Source organism: Aulonocara stuartgranti (assembly GCF_965226115.1).
Source record: "Aulonocara stuartgranti genome assembly, chromosome: 10".
Classification (NCBI taxonomy): Eukaryota; Metazoa; Chordata; class Actinopteri; order Cichliformes; family Cichlidae; genus Aulonocara; species Aulonocara stuartgranti.
Window position 1 is genome coordinate 29,368,381 of NC_138946.1, and position 17,776 is coordinate 29,386,156.

The 17,776-nt window shown below is 44.1% G+C and overlaps 1 protein-coding gene and 2 long non-coding RNA genes across 5 annotated transcripts in view; 1 reads left to right on the plus strand and 2 right to left on the minus strand.

Moving 5' to 3' along the window:
* The window catches only part of ntm (neurotrimin), a 489,818-nt gene that overhangs the window by 248,428 nt on the left and 223,614 nt on the right, over positions 1-17,776 (plus strand). The window lies entirely within an intron of this gene.
* On the minus strand, positions 1,975-4,265 carry LOC309714998. Its single transcript, XR_014279120.1, has 3 exons — positions 3,089-4,265; positions 2,857-2,920; positions 1,975-2,459 (listed from the first exon to the last, which is right to left on the minus strand). It is a non-coding gene; the product is annotated as an uncharacterized lncRNA (long non-coding RNA).
* Positions 13,413-17,776, minus strand: part of LOC309715830 — a 31,064-nt gene continuing 26,700 nt past the window's right edge. The window contains exons 3-4 of the long non-coding RNA XR_014279319.1: positions 15,449-15,532; positions 13,413-13,514 (exon numbers count right to left, since the gene is read on the minus strand). This is a non-coding gene — a long non-coding RNA (uncharacterized lncRNA). The remainder of the gene's footprint in view (positions 13,515-15,448; positions 15,533-17,776) is intronic.

Consider the following 17,776-nt stretch of genomic DNA (forward strand, 5'->3'; position numbering starts at 1 on the left):
GTTCTGGCCTGTATAGACCTGTACCTTCTCCCTGAGGGCAGCAGATGGAAAAGGTGCTGCTGTTTGACTGAGGAAGAATAAAGTAGTCGTGGTAAGCCAATCACATAACCACTTCAAGATTGCAAAGCAACAAGGTGATATATACCAGTTTTTAAATTGTGTTGATAGGCCACGTAAAACCAGTCATGATAAACAATATATATATGCGTGTTTTTTCCTCAATAGTTTCGTCACGTTTATTGTCTAAGGACAGCGCTAGCAAGCACTCTCTTCTTATGACCAAAAAATGTAAAAAAGAATAAAACAACAAGCAGCCCGTTCGTATTGGTGGAAAACTGTACCATGTCGACCAATCAAAAAATGATATGGCAACATGAAATTTGGTTGTTTAGGAAGAGGTTTTAGGAGTGATGGCGAGAGAGAGAGAGAGAGAGAGAGAGAGAAAGAGAGAAAGACAATTAAAAAATGTTTGTGGTTGTTACAGTTAAAAATATAACTTTTTCCACTTGGATTTTATGTTTTTTGTCTGATTTTAGATCAACTGTGTTAATACAGTATGTCAAAATGAAAACATAACTGTAAATTCAGACATTTGAGGTTGTGCTGAATAGAATGATACTAAACAAGGCAAATTACATAGTTTTTAGAGGTCGAATGTAGAGGTAAAATCAAAAGTAGTCAAAAAATGGCCAATTATAACCTGGACCCCAGACGGTTAAACGTTTTTGTTAAAGTAACGCAATAGTTACTTTTCAAGTAATTAATTACTTTTAGAATATTGTAACTCAGTTACTAACTCAGTTACTTTTTTGAAGAAGTAACTAGTAACTATAATTAATTACTTTTTCAAAGTAACTTGCCGAACACTGGTAACTACAAGTTTGTTAACCATGTCTCGGGTTCTGAAGATTGTCTAAACATTCCTTAGCATGAGTAAATGACATCCTCACTTACACCTTTTCCATTTTTACACTGCATTGTTTTAAACAAACAAAAGCACTTTGGAGACCTCACACTGTAAAATCTAATTAGTTCCCAGAACTCAAAAAAATTGAGTAAAGCTTAGCTAAAAATGACTAAATTAGGACAACTTATTTATTTTGAGTACTCTGTATGATAGGTTTGTAGCTTGAACCTATTCGCTGGAACGTTGAAGACAATATAATTACACAGCAAGCAAGACACGAAGTAGGCAAAGTTCTTCATGTTTCTCGTGCACGGGAGAGAACCGGACAAACGCCGTTCCTTCGCTTGACCCCAGTTGCTCTCGTCTGCTCCCCCGTAACACTGCTCTTTTATTGAGGTTACATGAATATGCATAGGTTCATTAACATATGACGTCTACATACACACAAAGAGTACCTTGCCTTTGTGTGTGTGTGTGTGTGTGTGGGGTCAGAGTGTGACCCCATAAATAACTTCCCTAAACCTGCTGGTCTGGAAATCCAACAGTTCATCAAACCAAAAGGCACTTAGACTAAGACAGATATAGCTACGTTAATCCTACCATAAAACAATAAGACAAGGTACGACCTCTCCCATGCTCCCAGAGTGCTCTCTAATGCACACAAAGTTTGCAGACTATCAAGGATCAAACCTCTACCAATCTAAAACTAATTATAAAACTCTAAGCATATATAAGTAGATATTTCTAAGCATAAATGACAATCAACAATACAAAACCTACCACTGTACAAGCTCATTAGTTCCTAGAACTCAAAAAAATTAAGGAAACTCATTGCCTCAAAAAAACTAAGTAAAGCTTACTTAAGATGACTGTTAGGACAACCTATACAGTGCAAGTCTGCAGTATTAAGAATAACTTGATATATCTGACTGTACAATACTAATTGTTTACTTACAGACAAACATTTCAAGTTCAACTAAATAAAAAAAATTTTGTGGTAACCTGAATATGATTAAAAATAATTAACAACACTTTTTTTAATGATGTTAAAATCAGCCCAACTTTTATTTTCAAATACAACAAAGTATAACAGCCAACATACTGGACACTGTTCTGCTGAACAACAAACAATTATATTGCCATCACTGTTATAATCTTACAATGAAACAAAGTCTCAGATGTAATTATTCTGAAAATAGGTTTAGGCCTACCACAATTTTGTTTTGTACTTACATTACTTATATAATCAAAATAAAATATTTGTTGTTCTGTCACAATTGCAGTCTCTAATTTAAACAACACATTCGTTTTTCATTCCAACACAGGAGCTGGAATGTTGTATTATTTTAAGGATGGCTTGTTTCCAGTCCAGGCATTACTGCCTGAATGACTATCATGGATCGAGGTGATCCAAATGTAGGTGCAGAAGAAAGTCTTTAACTTCCCTTCAGTACAGTGGCAGTGGATGTGGGTTGGAGATGCAATGACCTTGAACCTGCAGGCGATCACTGACCACACCATCTGTGACGGAGGACTCATCTCTTCTGTTGTCCTGCAAGCAAACAATCATATTTTTTGGAACATGAACTTAATTGCTTTCTTAAAACATTTTTTCTGCATTTGGTATAAAACAGACTCCAATTTACACAATATCAGGCGCCCTCCCCACCGGAGAGGTGACATTCAATGTCCCAATTGTCAGTCTGGATAGCTGTGACCACCACCCAACATACAATAATGTCATGAAAGCATCATTTTAAAAAGGGCTATGCAAACATGGCCAATAACTTTCATTCTAATGATGTGCAAAATGATTTGGGCACAAAACAAATTTTGTTGTTAGAAAACTTGCAGACTTCACTATATACAGTGTAGACCCTCTAAACTAAGTTTGGGGGATGTGATCTTTCAAGAAATGCAGACCGAACTGTTGTTGTTTGTTTACTTACACAGCATGTCTTGTAGAATTAACTGGAGTCACCAGCAACAGCATAGTGCAGTCATATCTCAAGTCTAATAACAGAAGACAGGAAAAGATCAGTAAAGAAACAACTTCCCCAAACCAAAGCACAAATAAAACAATAAGTAAAACAGGCTGATCTAATGTATGATTAAAGTTCAGCCTGATTAATATAAATGTCACTGATAGTTGCTAATATATTGGAAAACCAAAATACTTACCACTGAGTTGATGTCTTTCTGTCCAACAACAGGAGTGCTGGTCCCGAGCCTCAAAGACAGTAAGAAGCAAGCAAAGGGAGAAAAAGCAGAACATTTTTCAGAACCCGATTTGATCCTTAATGGCTGTGCAATCATTGTAGCATAGAGTTTGCTTATGTTGTTAAATAAGGGCTAGATTTGACATTAATAGATGTTCAAAAGCTGCCACAAAGCATGAAAAAAATAAACGTCTCTGAAAACTTTGGTGCATTTTTGCAAATATGTGATGTCTTGATAAATCGAGCAGATACTTGAACTTTACACAGCTGCATTCTCGCCTGAAAATATCTTAAAAGTTTATTTTGTGACCCAGAAAAAGTAATACGTTTTTTAGCCGCGCTCCTCCGCCATTGCCGCGCTTACAAGTAGGCACAGGCTCCAACAACCGTGGCCGACAAATGCGATCCTCCTTTTCCCCAGACTACCCTTTCTTGGTCACAAAATAACCTTTTACGATATTTTCAGCCGAGAATGTAGCTGTGTAATGCTCAAATATCTACTTAATTTATCAAAATATCACTTATTTGCAAAAGTGCTTCCACGTTTTCGGAGAGCTCCGTTATCCACCAGCGTGATAGCTGACCGGGAGGTCAAGGCTTGATAAGAGTCGGTGAGCACAGCTAACTCCTGGCATATTGTTTTCTCACACCCCCCCTGTGGTCTTTTGCTACTCAGGTTAAACATGATATATATAATTAGTTAGTTAGTTAGTTAGTTAGTTATGGCTATGGATTGAAAATACCCCCCACACCACACCCCACCCCTAACGGCTGCACCTCCCGAAGAATTTTGTCTGGGCTCTTATCTCACTTTTTTTTTCAAATAATCAACAGAAAATTTCACAGACATAGTTTTATGTAAGGTTTTTAAGGCTGTGGTGTTAATTTTTAAGTAACATGAGCCCAGCGGCAGCAGCAACGCTAGGCTAACACTAACTAGCTAGCAAGATTATAAACCTGGTGCTAAACGAAGAGAAGCCACAAAATCAGTTTGAATAAGAGTAAACATTTACTCACCAAGTCACACTGTTAGACTTTTCATCGCCACTTTACGGTAACATACTGGCGTCACTGTTGCCAGCGTCGTACCGTGACGCCGTGTTACGGTAGCTTACTGTTCTGCAGGATGATACCGTTTTTTGCTGGTGTGGTATAATACTCTTGGACAAATTATGGTAACGCACCGTAGCCTTTTTACGGTATCTCACTGGCGACAGCGACGCCAGTGAGATACCGTTATGTCGTTATGTCGTAAATTACGCCAACAAAGCAACATCATACTGTGATTAAAAAATTGGTATACTACCGTTTATTCACGGTATGTCACTGTAAGCCCGCTGCAAGGTAATAAACTGCAATATATTAACCAGTAACTTACCGTTATCACGCATAATCAGTACCAAAAATATTCATCTCTGCTAGAGGATACTGTGTCCCAACAGGCAGTCATTTACTGTTTAACGGGTCGTAATTTTACCGTAATTTCAGTTAACAGTAACATACTGTAAGAGACTGGAGGGTTCCAAAAAAATTGGATAGATAGATACACACACACAAAATATAATTCATGTGCTTTACACCACTTTATTTATTATCACTGATTTTTCCCTGCTGAAATACACATTTCCAAAATCAAAAACTGAAAAGAACTGAAAACATTTTCATTGAGGAAGCACTTGTTTTTACTAAACCATCCATTATTTTCTCAGATGGTTGTACAAACAATAACGATATTATGTCATATCCATATCATGGCAGACAACATATGCTCAAGTGTTGGGTTTTCTTAGTTATATTTTGTAGGGTCTTAAACCTACAGTGTGAAGTGCCTTGGCATTCATTTTGTTGGCACCATACAAATAAACTGAATTGTAATGAATATAATATCAAGCCCCACACTTCTGCCTTTATATACACTTTGTCCAAAATACTGGCTCACACCACCAAATCAATGCACAAAGCCAGGTCCACAAGGACATGGATGAGCGTGTGTGGTGTGAAGGAACTTGACTGACCTGCACTGAACCCTGATCTTGCTTTGTGGACTGAGTTCATTGATTTGTAGGGTGAGCCAATACATGTGACAATTAGAGTGTAAGTAGCTGAAGTAATTTTTAACAAACGGGTAAAAGAAGGAAAAAAAATCAAAACTGTTGCACTCAAAAAACCTATTGGACAGAGACAGCGTCTTGCAAGATGGCAAGAGAGCTTGTCTTCATTGTTGCTCGTCTTGTGTAAATGTCCAGAACACATGGGCCATGGATCATCTGTGGAGACATGGGTAACAACACATTGGTCACCTAAATTATACAAGAAATTCACTAAAAATGGCAAAAACAGTTACCTAATTTGAAGTTCTCCACTCAAATTCAGTAAGCTGCTGGAGGAAAGTTGTGACATGAGGGTTAATGTGAACAACCTTTCGCTTCACAGTGGTCCCAGTCTTTCTGCTTGTCCCAAACTTGGAGGTACATTTTGTTCCCTCTTCAGGGTTTATCCTTACAAAAAACCTTGCACACGCCGACTCCTGGTATTCCAGGTTCAATACATAGAATGAACCAAACAAGACTGATATTGCATCAGCAAAGATGTTCTCTTTGTCCAGCTCAACAATTACACGCCCCTCTGCACTCACCATCTAGCAGGTGGCGGTCATTGAACTTTGTCCTTAAATGTATAGGGGCAACATGTTGTCATTATGCAACATAAAATAATTTCAATACTTCACTTCTTCACACTGTCTAGATAGTGTTGAAATCTCCCAATTCTTTTAATCTTTGGGCTGAAGGAAGGACAATACTCGGTGTATAAATGCTCAATCAGCAATCATTTATTTCCATACAATTCAACACTTATGAGCATTAGAACCATCATGATGGGGAGACCTGCCTGCAGAGGGTCACAGCGAGTCTCAAAATGGTGACGGGTTACACAGCCTCTTATAGCTCCTAGCAGCCCCCACCTAGTCGTAAAAGCCTAAACATTCACATTCTTTCTCTCTTACGGCGCCTAAGTTATGACCTCGGCTCCTTGTTTCTCTGCTCTCTGTAAGGTGGGGGTATGGAATGTGGTCTATCTCCCCTGTCTTAGACACAGAGTCTCCTGAACAATCTTTCTTTTTATGATTCAACAGTAAAGCATGTCAAGAAAACAGTGTAACACATTCACAGCAGATCAAGGATACAGAGTGATGCACACTTATCTAATGAACTACAAAAATGATTATGTTCTTTTAACCGAAAAGTATAATGAGGACTAAACTACATACACAGCACACCATCTAAACTAAAGGATAATATATGTCCTACAGCTGTTATCATAATTCAACTACTTTGATTACATATATAAGGTAACATATGATAACAGAATAATATCACAATAGTCATAAAGCAAATAGCTACGTACTGTTAATTATTAATGGCCTTATGTACATAAGTCCGTTTTAACATATTATAATTGTACATAATTGGGAATTATTCTGCACATTAAACACACCTAACAAACAGTCAGCCCAGTTAAATTACCAGAGATGAATCAACTGTATGGTTATTTTGGAGTTCATAGTTTGTGCTGCTGTTAAACTTTACAGTATTGACTTCAGTATTTCTGCTGTTGGTGTAGCTAGACTACTACGTTGATCAGTAATATGTAATGTGAAATTTGAAATTGTTACTTGGCTGGATTCACTGAGACACTTGTCCAACAACCTTGGTTTATAGAGGAAATTACAGAAATTTGAGCTAACAAAACAGAGACTGGATACCTGTGTCCACGAAAAGCTCCTGTGCCAAACAGAAATTCTAATATGGTCTAATCAGCTCTATTTCATAAATGACTTCTTACCAAGCATAATCAGCCTTGGGGTGATGGGCAGGTTGCTCTCTGCTTCAAGGGACATCCTGGTAGATGTTTCCTGCCAGAAAAAGGACCAAGATATTTTATGTAACAAATAAAAAAATATAACAGGACAGCAAGCAACAGCATTAAACATAGAGCTGTATGAAAAAAGCTTACATCTGCTAAGACAAAGAGGGAGGCTTCATCTTCCTTGTAATACTTCATCATGAGAAGTATGGCTGCTGTGCCAACCTTGTTGTTGGCCAAAACTCCCTCACTTTCTATCTGCTGGATGAGTGTCCTTATACCAAGGTTCCATTTGAGCTTCTGGGTGGAGAAATAGTTAACAATCCTTCTGCCTTTGGTTATGAGGGCCTGACCTAAGCGCTCACAGATATCGATGCCTGTGAGTTTGTAAAAGTGGTTCGAAAAACCTTTCCGAGTAAACAAGAATGACCACTGCTCCTGAATTTCAGCTACTGAAAGTGAGGGACAACTGTTGATAAGCTGCTGCTGAGAAATATATGTGAGGCACATGAAGTCATCCACATCAGGTGTCAGGTTTCAGTTAACGGACTCAGGCGCAGACCGGGACTCCTTACAGGATTTACAGATTTTTATTCACACAACGACACCAGGTGATGCTATTTACAAAGTGCTGGAGGGAGGGGAGGGGGGTCCAGGGTTCCGGGGTATGTGAGGGAAAAGACGGGAATCTGACGTCCTCCAAAGGCTCTCTCTCTTCACTCCCCACACTGGGGAAACACCATCCACTCACTCGTCCACGGGATGACAGGCAGGCAGGGAAAGGTCCGGGATAGATCTGTACACAGAGATAATAGTTAGAGGCGAACAGACGGAACGAACTCACAGATCCTTATTTGCAATCTACTGAGCGACTGACGCTGATAACTCAACGATCCAGCGACGAGTGACACAGTGCTGCTGTCTTAAATCGGCCTTGTGATTATCCCGATCGGCAGCAGGTGCGTGGGCCAGGGGCGGGAGCCCATAATGAGCATCGCCCCGGCAGGAGAGAGAGAGAGAGAGAGAGAGAAAACATGTTGCCTAATACAGAATCAGCTGGTGAGGCACAGGGACCATGACAGTACCCCCCCCTCAACGGGAGCCCCCCGGCGACCCACCAGGCTCATCCGGATGCAGACGATGGAACGCCCGCAGCATGCGCCGGTCCAGGATGGCCGCCCGAGGGACCCAGGACCGCTCCTCCAAGCCATAGCCCTCCCAATCCACCAGGTACTGGAAGCCACGCCCCCGCCACCGAGAATCCATGATACGGGTGATCGAGTAAGCCGGCAGACCGTCCACGAGCCGGGGGGGAGGAGGGGGCCTGGAAGGCGGGCACAGAGGACTGGACCGGAGAGGTTTAACCTGAGACACATGGAAAACATCGTGTATCTTCATGTTGCGAGGCAGCTTGAGCTTAACAGACACAGGGTTAACCAAAGCCGAGATCTCGAACGGGCCGATATAGGCAGGAGAGAGCTTCCTGGATTCCGCCCGGATGGGAACGAAGCGTGTGGAAAGCCATACCTTCTGCCCAACAGTATAGGCGGGAGCGGAGGACCGGCGGCGGTCAGCGAAGCGTTTGTTGCGGTCCTTGGTGCGTAACAACGCAGCCCGGGTGGCCTTCCACACCCGACGACACCTACGCAGATGCGCCCGGACGGATGGCACAGAGTGTTCACCTTCGATGGAGGGAAAAAGAGGTGGCTGGAACCCCAGAGAAGCTTCGAAAGGGGACCGGCCCGTGGCGGAGGAGGTCATGCTGTTGTGGGCGTACTCGATCCAGGGCAGTTCCTCGCTCCAGACGGCCTGGTTGGAAGAGACGACGCAGCGCAGGGTCGCCTCCAACTCCTGGTTCGCCCGTTCGGACTGGCCATTGCTCTGCGGATGATAACCAGAGGAGAGACTGACCTTAGATCCCAATGAGGTGCAGAACTCCCTCCACACACGGGACGTGAATTGAGGACCCCGGTCAGACACGATGTCATCTGGAATGCCGTGCAGGCGAAAGACATGGGTGGTGAGCAGGCGAGCAGTCTCCAATGCTGTAGGCAGCTTGGGCAGAGCAACAAAGTGAGCCGCCTTAGAAAAGCGGTCAATGATCGTGAGTATGACCGTATTACCTGCAGATGGCGGGAGGCCGGTCACAAAATCCAGAGAAACATGGGACCATGGTCTGGTAGGCGTGGGTAAGGGATGAAGCGGACCCGAGGGTGGCTGGTTTGGGGTCTTGTTTCGAGCGCAGGTTGTACACGCGGAGACGTATTCTTTGGCGTCCCGGCTCAGGGTGGGCCACCAAAAGTAGCGCCGCAGGAAAGCAATTGTGCGGTGTATTCCTGGGTGACAGGAGAAACGGGCTGTGTGTGCCCACTGTAACACCTGAGACCTGACAGGTTGGGGAACGAACAGGCGCCCCGCAGGGCCGCCTCCTGGATCCGGTTCGGCTCTCTGAGCCTCGCGAATGGCCGACTCGATTTCCCAGGAGACAGCCCCCACCACACAGGTGGCCGGGAGGATGGGAGCAGGGTCCGCCGGGTCTTCGGAGGTGGAGAACTGTCGAGACAGGGCGTCCGGCTTGACGTTGCGGGATCCTGGCCTGTAAGTGATTGAAAAGTGGAACCGCGTAAAAAACAGAGCCCACCTTGCTTGTCTGGCGTTAAGCCTCTTTGCGGTTTGCAGATATGCCAGATTCCTATGGTCCGTCCAAACGATGAACGGTTGGGCAGTGCCCTCCAGCCAGTGCCTCCACTCCTCCAAGGCGAGCTTGATGGCAAGAAGTTCCCGATCGCCAATGTCGTAGTTGCGTTCTGCGGGGGTGAGACGACGGGAGAAAAAGGCACACGGGTGGAGCTTACCATCCCTCTGTTGCGAGAGGACCGCTCCTACTCCCGTGTCGGATGCGTCCACCTCCACCACAAACTGCAGGGTTAGGTCGGGCTGGACCAGAATGGGTGCTGAGGCGAATCGCTCTTTCAGCTCCAGGAAGGCTGATTGGGCAGCATCGTTCCACTGAAAAGGAACCTTGGGAGAGGTCAATTGTGTTAAAGGCAGAGCTACCTTGCTATAGTCCCGGATGAACCTCCTATAGAAGTTAGCGAAGCCGAGGAACCGCTGCAGCTGCCGTCGGTTGGGGGGTTCAGGCCACTCCACCACGGCTTTCACCTTAGCTGGGTCAGGACGTAGGTCTCCCTGCTCGATGACGTAGCCTAAGAAGGCAACTGTGGACACGTGGAAGACACATTTCTCACCTTTTACGAACAACCGATTTTCCAGCAGGCATTGCAGGACCTGTCTGACGTGGGTCTCATGCTCTGACAGTGATTTGGAGAAGATCAGGATGTCGTCGAGGTAGACGAAGACGAACCTGTCGATGAAATCCCTCAAAACATCATTAACGAGTGCTTGAAAAACTGCAGGAGCATTAGAGAGGCCGAATGGCATAACCAAGTATTCAAAGTGTCCAAGGTGAGTATTGAAGGCGGTCTTCCACTCGTCGCCCTCTCGGATCCGAACTAAGTGATATGCGCTCCTCAAGTCCAATTTGCTGAAAACTGTCGCCCCCTGGAGCAGCTCAAAAGCAGAGGTCAGAAGTGGGAGTGGATATTTGTTTTTGATGGTTATGTTATTTAATCCACGGTAGTCGATGCACGGGCGGAGAGACTTGTCTTTTTTCTTGACGAAGAAAAACCCTGCTGCTACGGGCGATGAGGATGCGCGGATCAAGCCGGCGGCGAGGGACTCTGAGATGTATGACTCCATAGCCTCTCGCTCCGGTAGAGAGATGCTGTAGAGACGGCTAGTAGGCAATGGCGCGCCAGGGAGTAAGTCGATAGCGCAATCGTACGGTCGGTGAGGAGGCAACGACTGGGCCCGGTCCTTGCGAAACACTTCGGCGAGATCATGATAAACAGGGGGCACTCCGGACAAATCGGAGGGCGCGGTCGACTTGGTGAGGGAGGCTGGTGTGTGAGGCGGTGAGGCGGATTTAAGGCAGGTCATATGGCATTCCTCTCCCCACCCCGTAATGCGTCCCGTAAGCCAATTAATGCACGGGTTGTGTTGACGAAGCCAGGGGTGCCCGAGAACGAGCGGCGTCCGAGTGGCCTTAAACACAAAAAAACATATTTCCTCAGTATGGTTGCCAGACAGAGTAAGAATAACGGGCTCAGTGACGTGAGTAATGTCAGGTAGGCGCTGGCCGGACAAAGCAGTGACACGCAAAGTGTGGGGAAGAGGTTCCTGCCCTAGCTGAAGGCGGTCTGCTAACTCAGAGTCAATAAAATTCTGTTCCGCCCCTGAATCTATCAAAACGGAGAGAACATGACCTTTGGTGTTGATCGTGAGCTGGGCAGACAGCATTAACCGTGGAGGAGATTTGTCTTGGCTGAGACCGCCCACCAGCACTCCTACCGTCACTGGTGGGCGCGACCTTTTGCTCGAGATGGGCAAGAGGCGACCACATGTCCCTTGTGGCCGCAATAGAGGCACTCACCGGCAGAGATACGGCGCTGGCGTTCCGCGGCGGAGAGATGCGAGCCTCCAATCTGCATGGGTTGCTCTCCTCCGTCTGTGCTCTCTGCCTGCCGGGAAGAGCTGGGCTCCGAGGTGGAGCCAGCCCTCCACTGCCCCGTGGCCTCCTGGGAATTGTAGTGCCGCGGCAGACGACGAGCTCGCAGCCGGTCATCCACCTTAATACATAAAGCCATTAACTCGGTAAGAGAGTGGGGGAGATCTCGCATAATGAGTTCATCTTTCACCTCTTCACGAACATTATTGAGCAGTGCACTCCGTAAGGCCTCCGGGCCCCAGCCTGTCTCTTCAGCCAAAATCCAAAAATCAATAGAATAGTCAGACATGCTCCGCTTCCCTTGTTTGTAGTTCAGCAGACGAAGCGCGGCGACTTCAGCGCCTGAGCCTTTATTGAACACAGTCTGGAATTTAGACAGGAAATCAGCATAGGCAATCCCGGGATCCGAGCTAAGCACGACCTGAGCCCACTTTAAAGCCCGGTCCCGCAGCAACTGGACAAAAAAGGTTATTTTGGCACCGTCGTTGTTATGGAAGCGCCGCTGCTCAGGGAACACAAGAGTACATTGAGCCAGAAAACCAGCACACTTGTCCGACTCACCCGTAAAAGGTTCCGGCGTGGGCAGGGGTCCGTCCGAGGGTGGCAGAGGTGCCGGAGGTGTGCTCGCAGCGGCAGGCGCAGGCTTCTGGGGGGCGGGAGCCGCCGGCCGGGGATCACTCTCCAGAGGTGTTAAGCGAGCGACCGCCTGCGTAAGCGCCGCCATTTCGTGGTGGAGCCGCTCGAGCATTTGCTCATGTCGAGCCAGAGCAGCTCCCTGAGCGATGAGTGCCTGAGCGACAGGGTCCTGAGCGGCTGGGTCCCGACCTGCTGAGTCCATGATGGCTGGATCGTTCTGTCAGGTTTCAGTTAACGGACTCAGGCGCAGACCGGGACTCCTTACAGGATTTACAGATTTTTATTCACACAACGACACCAGGTGATGCTATTTACAAAGTGCTGGAGGGAGGGGAGGGGGGTCCAGGGTTCCGGGGTATGTGAGGGAAAAGACGGGAATCTGACGTCCTCCAAAGGCTCTCTCTCTTCACTCCCCACACTGGGGAAACACCATCCACTCACTCGTCCACGGGATGACAGGCAGGCAGGGAAAGGTCCGGGATAGATCTGTACACAGAGATAATAGTTAGAGGCGAACAGACGGAACGAACTCACAGATCCTTATTTGCAATCTACTGAGCGACTGACGCTGATAACTCAACGATCCAGCGACGAGTGACACAGTGCTGCTGTCTTAAATCGGCCTTGTGATTATCCCGATCGGCAGCAGGTGCGTGGGCCAGGGGCGGGAGCCCATAATGAGCATCGCCCCGGCAGGAGAGAGAGAGAGAGAGAGAGAAAACATGTTGCCTAATACAGAATCAGCTGGTGAGGCACAGGGACCATGACATCAGGTCTCTCCACAGCTCCAGGTCCTTCTGAATTAAAAATTGTTAACAAGATGCGTTTCTTTTCCTCTAAAGAAGCTGGCGTTTCCCCCTCAGGAAGTTCAACTGGCTGCCAATTTATACAGCCATAGCTATCCACAAGGCATCTAACTTTTTTATGTGAGGTTGCATTACTGTTGGAACTGCAGTCTTCCTCATTCCTGGTTCTCTTTGTTTGACGAAGTCTATGTGTTGTATTATCTCGATTAACATGTTCAACTCTAGATTTGATGCTTCTTAGTAGTGAATAATGTCCACAACCCAGTCTTTCTCCCTTTTCAGTAAAATCTGCAAATGTTTGAGGGTATCTGTCTACAATGATCTTAGCAACCTCTTCACAAGATGCACGTTTAATGTTTCTGCAGTTAACTTGCATGGCCTCCACAACAATTCTAATCATACTTCTTTCCTCTGGATGACCTCTGTCTCCTCTTGTGATTGCATGCGACAGTTGGAGTGGAAATCATTCCCAAGCTCCAGAGTAATGGTGTCATTCAAATTCTTTGGTCTGCCATCTAAAAAAAAGAGAGATGGTGTTAGATTCAGTGTCTACTTTTGTTACAGCTGCAAAGATCCTGAAATTCCTCTATGATGCTCTGTACAGGGAGTGCAGAATTATTAGGCAAGTTGTATTTTTGAGGAATAATGTTATTATTGAACAACAACCATGTTCTCAATGAACCCAAAAAACTCATTAATATCAAAGCTGAATGTTTTTGGAAGTAGTTTTTAGTTTGTTTTTAGTTTTAGCTATTTTAGGGGGATATCTGTGTGTGTAGGTGACTATTACTGTGCATAATTATTAGGCAACTTAACAAAAAACAAATATATACCCATTTCAATTATTTATTTTTACCAGTGAAACCAATATAACATCTCCACATTCACAAATATACATTTCTGACATTCAAAAACAAATCAGCGACCAATATAGCCACCTTTCTTTGCAAGGACACTCAAAAGCCTGCCATCCATGGATTCTGTCAGTGTTTTGATCTGTTCACCATCAACATTACGTGCAGCAGCAACCACAGCCTCCCAGACACTGTTCAGAGAGGTGTACTGTTTTCCCTCCTTGTAAATCTGACATTTGATGATTGACCACAGGTTCTCAATGGGGTTCAGATCAGGTGAACAAGGTGGCCATGTCATTAGTTTTTCTTCTTTTATACCCTTTCTTGCCAGCCACGCTGTGGAGTACTTGGACGCATGTGATGGAGCATTGTCCTGCATGAAAATCATGTTTTTCTTGAAGGATGCAGACTTCTTCCTGTACCACTGCTTGAAGAAGGTGTCTTCCAGAAACTGGCAGTAGGACTGGGAGTTGAGCTTGACTCCATCCTCAACCCGAAAAGGCCCCACAAGCTCATCTTTGATGATACCAGCCCAAACCAGTACTCCACCTCCACCTTGCTGGCGTCTGAGTCGGACTGGAGCTCTCTGCCCTTTACCAATCCAGCCACGTGGTGGTCGTCTTTCAGCCTTTCTTACCTTGGCCATGTCTCTGAGTATTGCACACCTTGTGCTTTTGGGCACTCCAGTGATGTTGCAGCTCTGAAATATGGCCAAACTGGTGGCAAGTGGCATCTTGGCAGCTGCACGCTTGACTTTTCTTAGTTCATGGGCAGTTATTTGGCGCCTTGGTTTTTCCACACGCTTCTTGCAACCCTGTTGACTATTTTGAATGAAACGCTTGATTGTTCGATGATTACGCTTCAGAAGCTTTGCAATTTTGAGACTGCTGCATCCCTCTGCAAGATATCTCACTATTTTTGACTTTTCTGAGCCTGTCAAGTCCTTCTTTTGACCCATTTTGCCAAAGGAAAGGACGTTGCCTAATAATTCTGCACACCTGATATAGGGTGTTGATGTCATTAGACCACACCCCTTCTCATTACAGAGATGCACATCACCTAATATGCTTAATTGGTAAATGGTAAATGGCCTGTATTTATATAGTGCTTTACTAGTCCCTAAGGACCCCAAAGCGCTTTACATATCCAGTCATCCACCCATTCACACACACATTCACACACTGGTGATGGCAAGCTACATTGTAGCCACAGCCACCCTGGGGTGCACTGACACCCCAGGCTTTCGAGCCTTTACAGCTTGGAGTAAGACAACATGCATGAAGAGGATGATGTGGACAAAATACTCATTTGCCTAATAATTCTGCACTCCCTGTATAGTGCTGGTTGGCAAGAGCATTTTAGCCTGCATTTTTAAATGACACAAAGTCAACTGTCTTCTAATAGATTAACTGTGTCCTGTCCTTGTATTATGGCAAATCCCCCCATTTCTTGTTGCCTTGACTGCTGAACTGTCTACTATGTTCGGACACTTAAGTATTTAGAGCAGCCTTCAAATGGACATAATACTTTCCCCCCCATCTTTGATATGAAATCTGAGAGGGGCACAAAGAGTTGTGAAGTTTTGTGCAGCATACCCACATCCAGGAACTTGACAGCCGAGGTCACCGGTGAACTTATAAAACTCCTCCTTAGTGGTCTCCCTTCTTGTTCTTTGATTCCTAGGCATATGTGAATGAAGGCAGAAAATGTTCTGAAAGTGGCAGGACAGTTCTCAGTTCCACAAGAAAGCCTATAGTTAGCTACATGTTTGTGGCTTTTAACATGCAAACTGAACAATATATATTTGCGTTCACTGAAGCCACAAAATTTAGAAATACACATAGTTGCAAAAAGTTCAGTGACCAATTACCTTTCCAAAATTACATATGCAATGCAAAAAGTAAGAGTATTGTCAATAGGGACCAATTCCCAGTTTTTACCTGATGAAAATTATTCACAAAAGGCTTCAATAAACAGAAAATGTGTGCCAACAAGAGAGCAGTGCACAAAAATGAAAAGATATTTGAGCTCGACTCTTTAATGGGTTTAACATGACTTAGTCAGCACCCCGCAACGTACAGGTAGTACAAGCACACCTGAAAACACTGACCAGCTAACAGCTTTAAGCATTTGGGCGCAACCTCGGTAGTTCACCGATTCACCTGTTGCAAACGTCCAAGTTTCTATCAAGTCTCATATATCCATTGGCAACTATTACCTAACTAGTCTTTTGAGTCTCCACATTCATAGATATTGACATTTTGTCTTAGCATTTGAATGAAAATATCCTGGTAGGGTAGCTTGAAAGTCAAAACAAACAGTACTAAGAACGCATTTCTGACTTCTCTCGAATAAGTGAAAAAAACACTTATCTTCAGACTGATTAGCTGGTGTCAAACCAACTTTAATGTGTTCCATGTCAGTCCGTTTTAGGGAAAAAGTATTAAGTGGTTTCATTTAATTTTGAGATACTCCCGCATGGACGAGCAATTTGGAGTCTTGCAGAGTTATCACGAATAGCATACGATCTTCAGATATAATCCAATCAACCTTGCATATAACCCGATTGAACATCCAGTTACCTCTGACTACTTCTAAGTTGCACATGTTAACGGTCTATTCATCAATAGTTAATGGTCATGTTGTTCTCCTGATTTGCAGCTTTGTTTGAGTCTGAGTTGCGGTTTAAACGTGCAAAACTTGAGAAGCAGATCAATAGTTTCTTCTTGTTGTTATTTAATGGTGGTTGGCAACCAGCGAAAGGAGCATTAACCACCTCGAGCAATATTTTCTATCCCCATTGTTGTTTTGAAAGTGAATACCCGACGTGTGCGTCATACGTCACGTTGTACGTCAGGTGAAGGTGTGGTGTCGGCTATCGCACCTGTCGCATTACAAAGCTTTAAAAACGTAACAATCGCTTTAAAAACACAACCCAACGCGCTAAACATGAACAAACATAAACACCCGTGTTACAATATCACGTATATCCAGGACATCTCTTCTGAACAAAGACGAAGTCGTGCTACAAAGGAATTATTTGCTTAGGAGAGTGCATTTAATAGCAGTCTGGCCTGCCACAAAATGCACCGCTAAAAATACAGTTTCTGCTTGTCCCAGAATTTATTCATTTTGAAAGTGAAGTTGTAGGACTGATGCTGGTTAGTTGTGTAGGTTTCATGGATGTGACACCTTAACTTGAGTAAAATGACGACCAGAGCATATTATTAGGTTAGTTCACTGTAGTTAGGCAGAGGTGTCTTAAAAAGTACCACCTTATACAAACCAAATGAAGGTCCAGTATAAGAAAGAATAAGAAGAGAAAAAAGGAACACCCTGCTAAATTAAGTCATTTTTAAACATTACTCTAAATGTAGCCACTAGTTTTTGTTGCTGGCCATACAAAAAATAAGTATACTTATAAGTATACTTCAATTATATTTCCCAAGTATACCTTACCTAGTACGTATACTAATAATGCTTCTTGGGACTATATTGGCCTCCGTTTTAGTACATAACAGTATTCTTGAAATTAACTTTTAGATGTACTTTTTGTTCACCAAAAATGTACTAGCATAATGTCATAATGTCTACAAGAGTATAATTAAATATACTCGACTCTATCAGAATACTAACCTCACAGTATTAATAATGTTTCACATTGTTTGAATAAACAAATACATTTATTAATATATGAGGTTCCATTGAGTTCAAGGAATTAAATTTTAGTGTGGCTGCAACTTACTCCTTAAGTTAAAAATGATGCTGTATATTGTAGTTTATATGTTATACTACTTTCACAGTGAATCGCATTTTATAGTAATACACTCTGAATGAGGATTTAAGTAATTACTCTTAGATCTACAGTGGAAAACAACAGAAATCCGGATGGTGTAATAGTATAATCTCAGTAACATCACCAA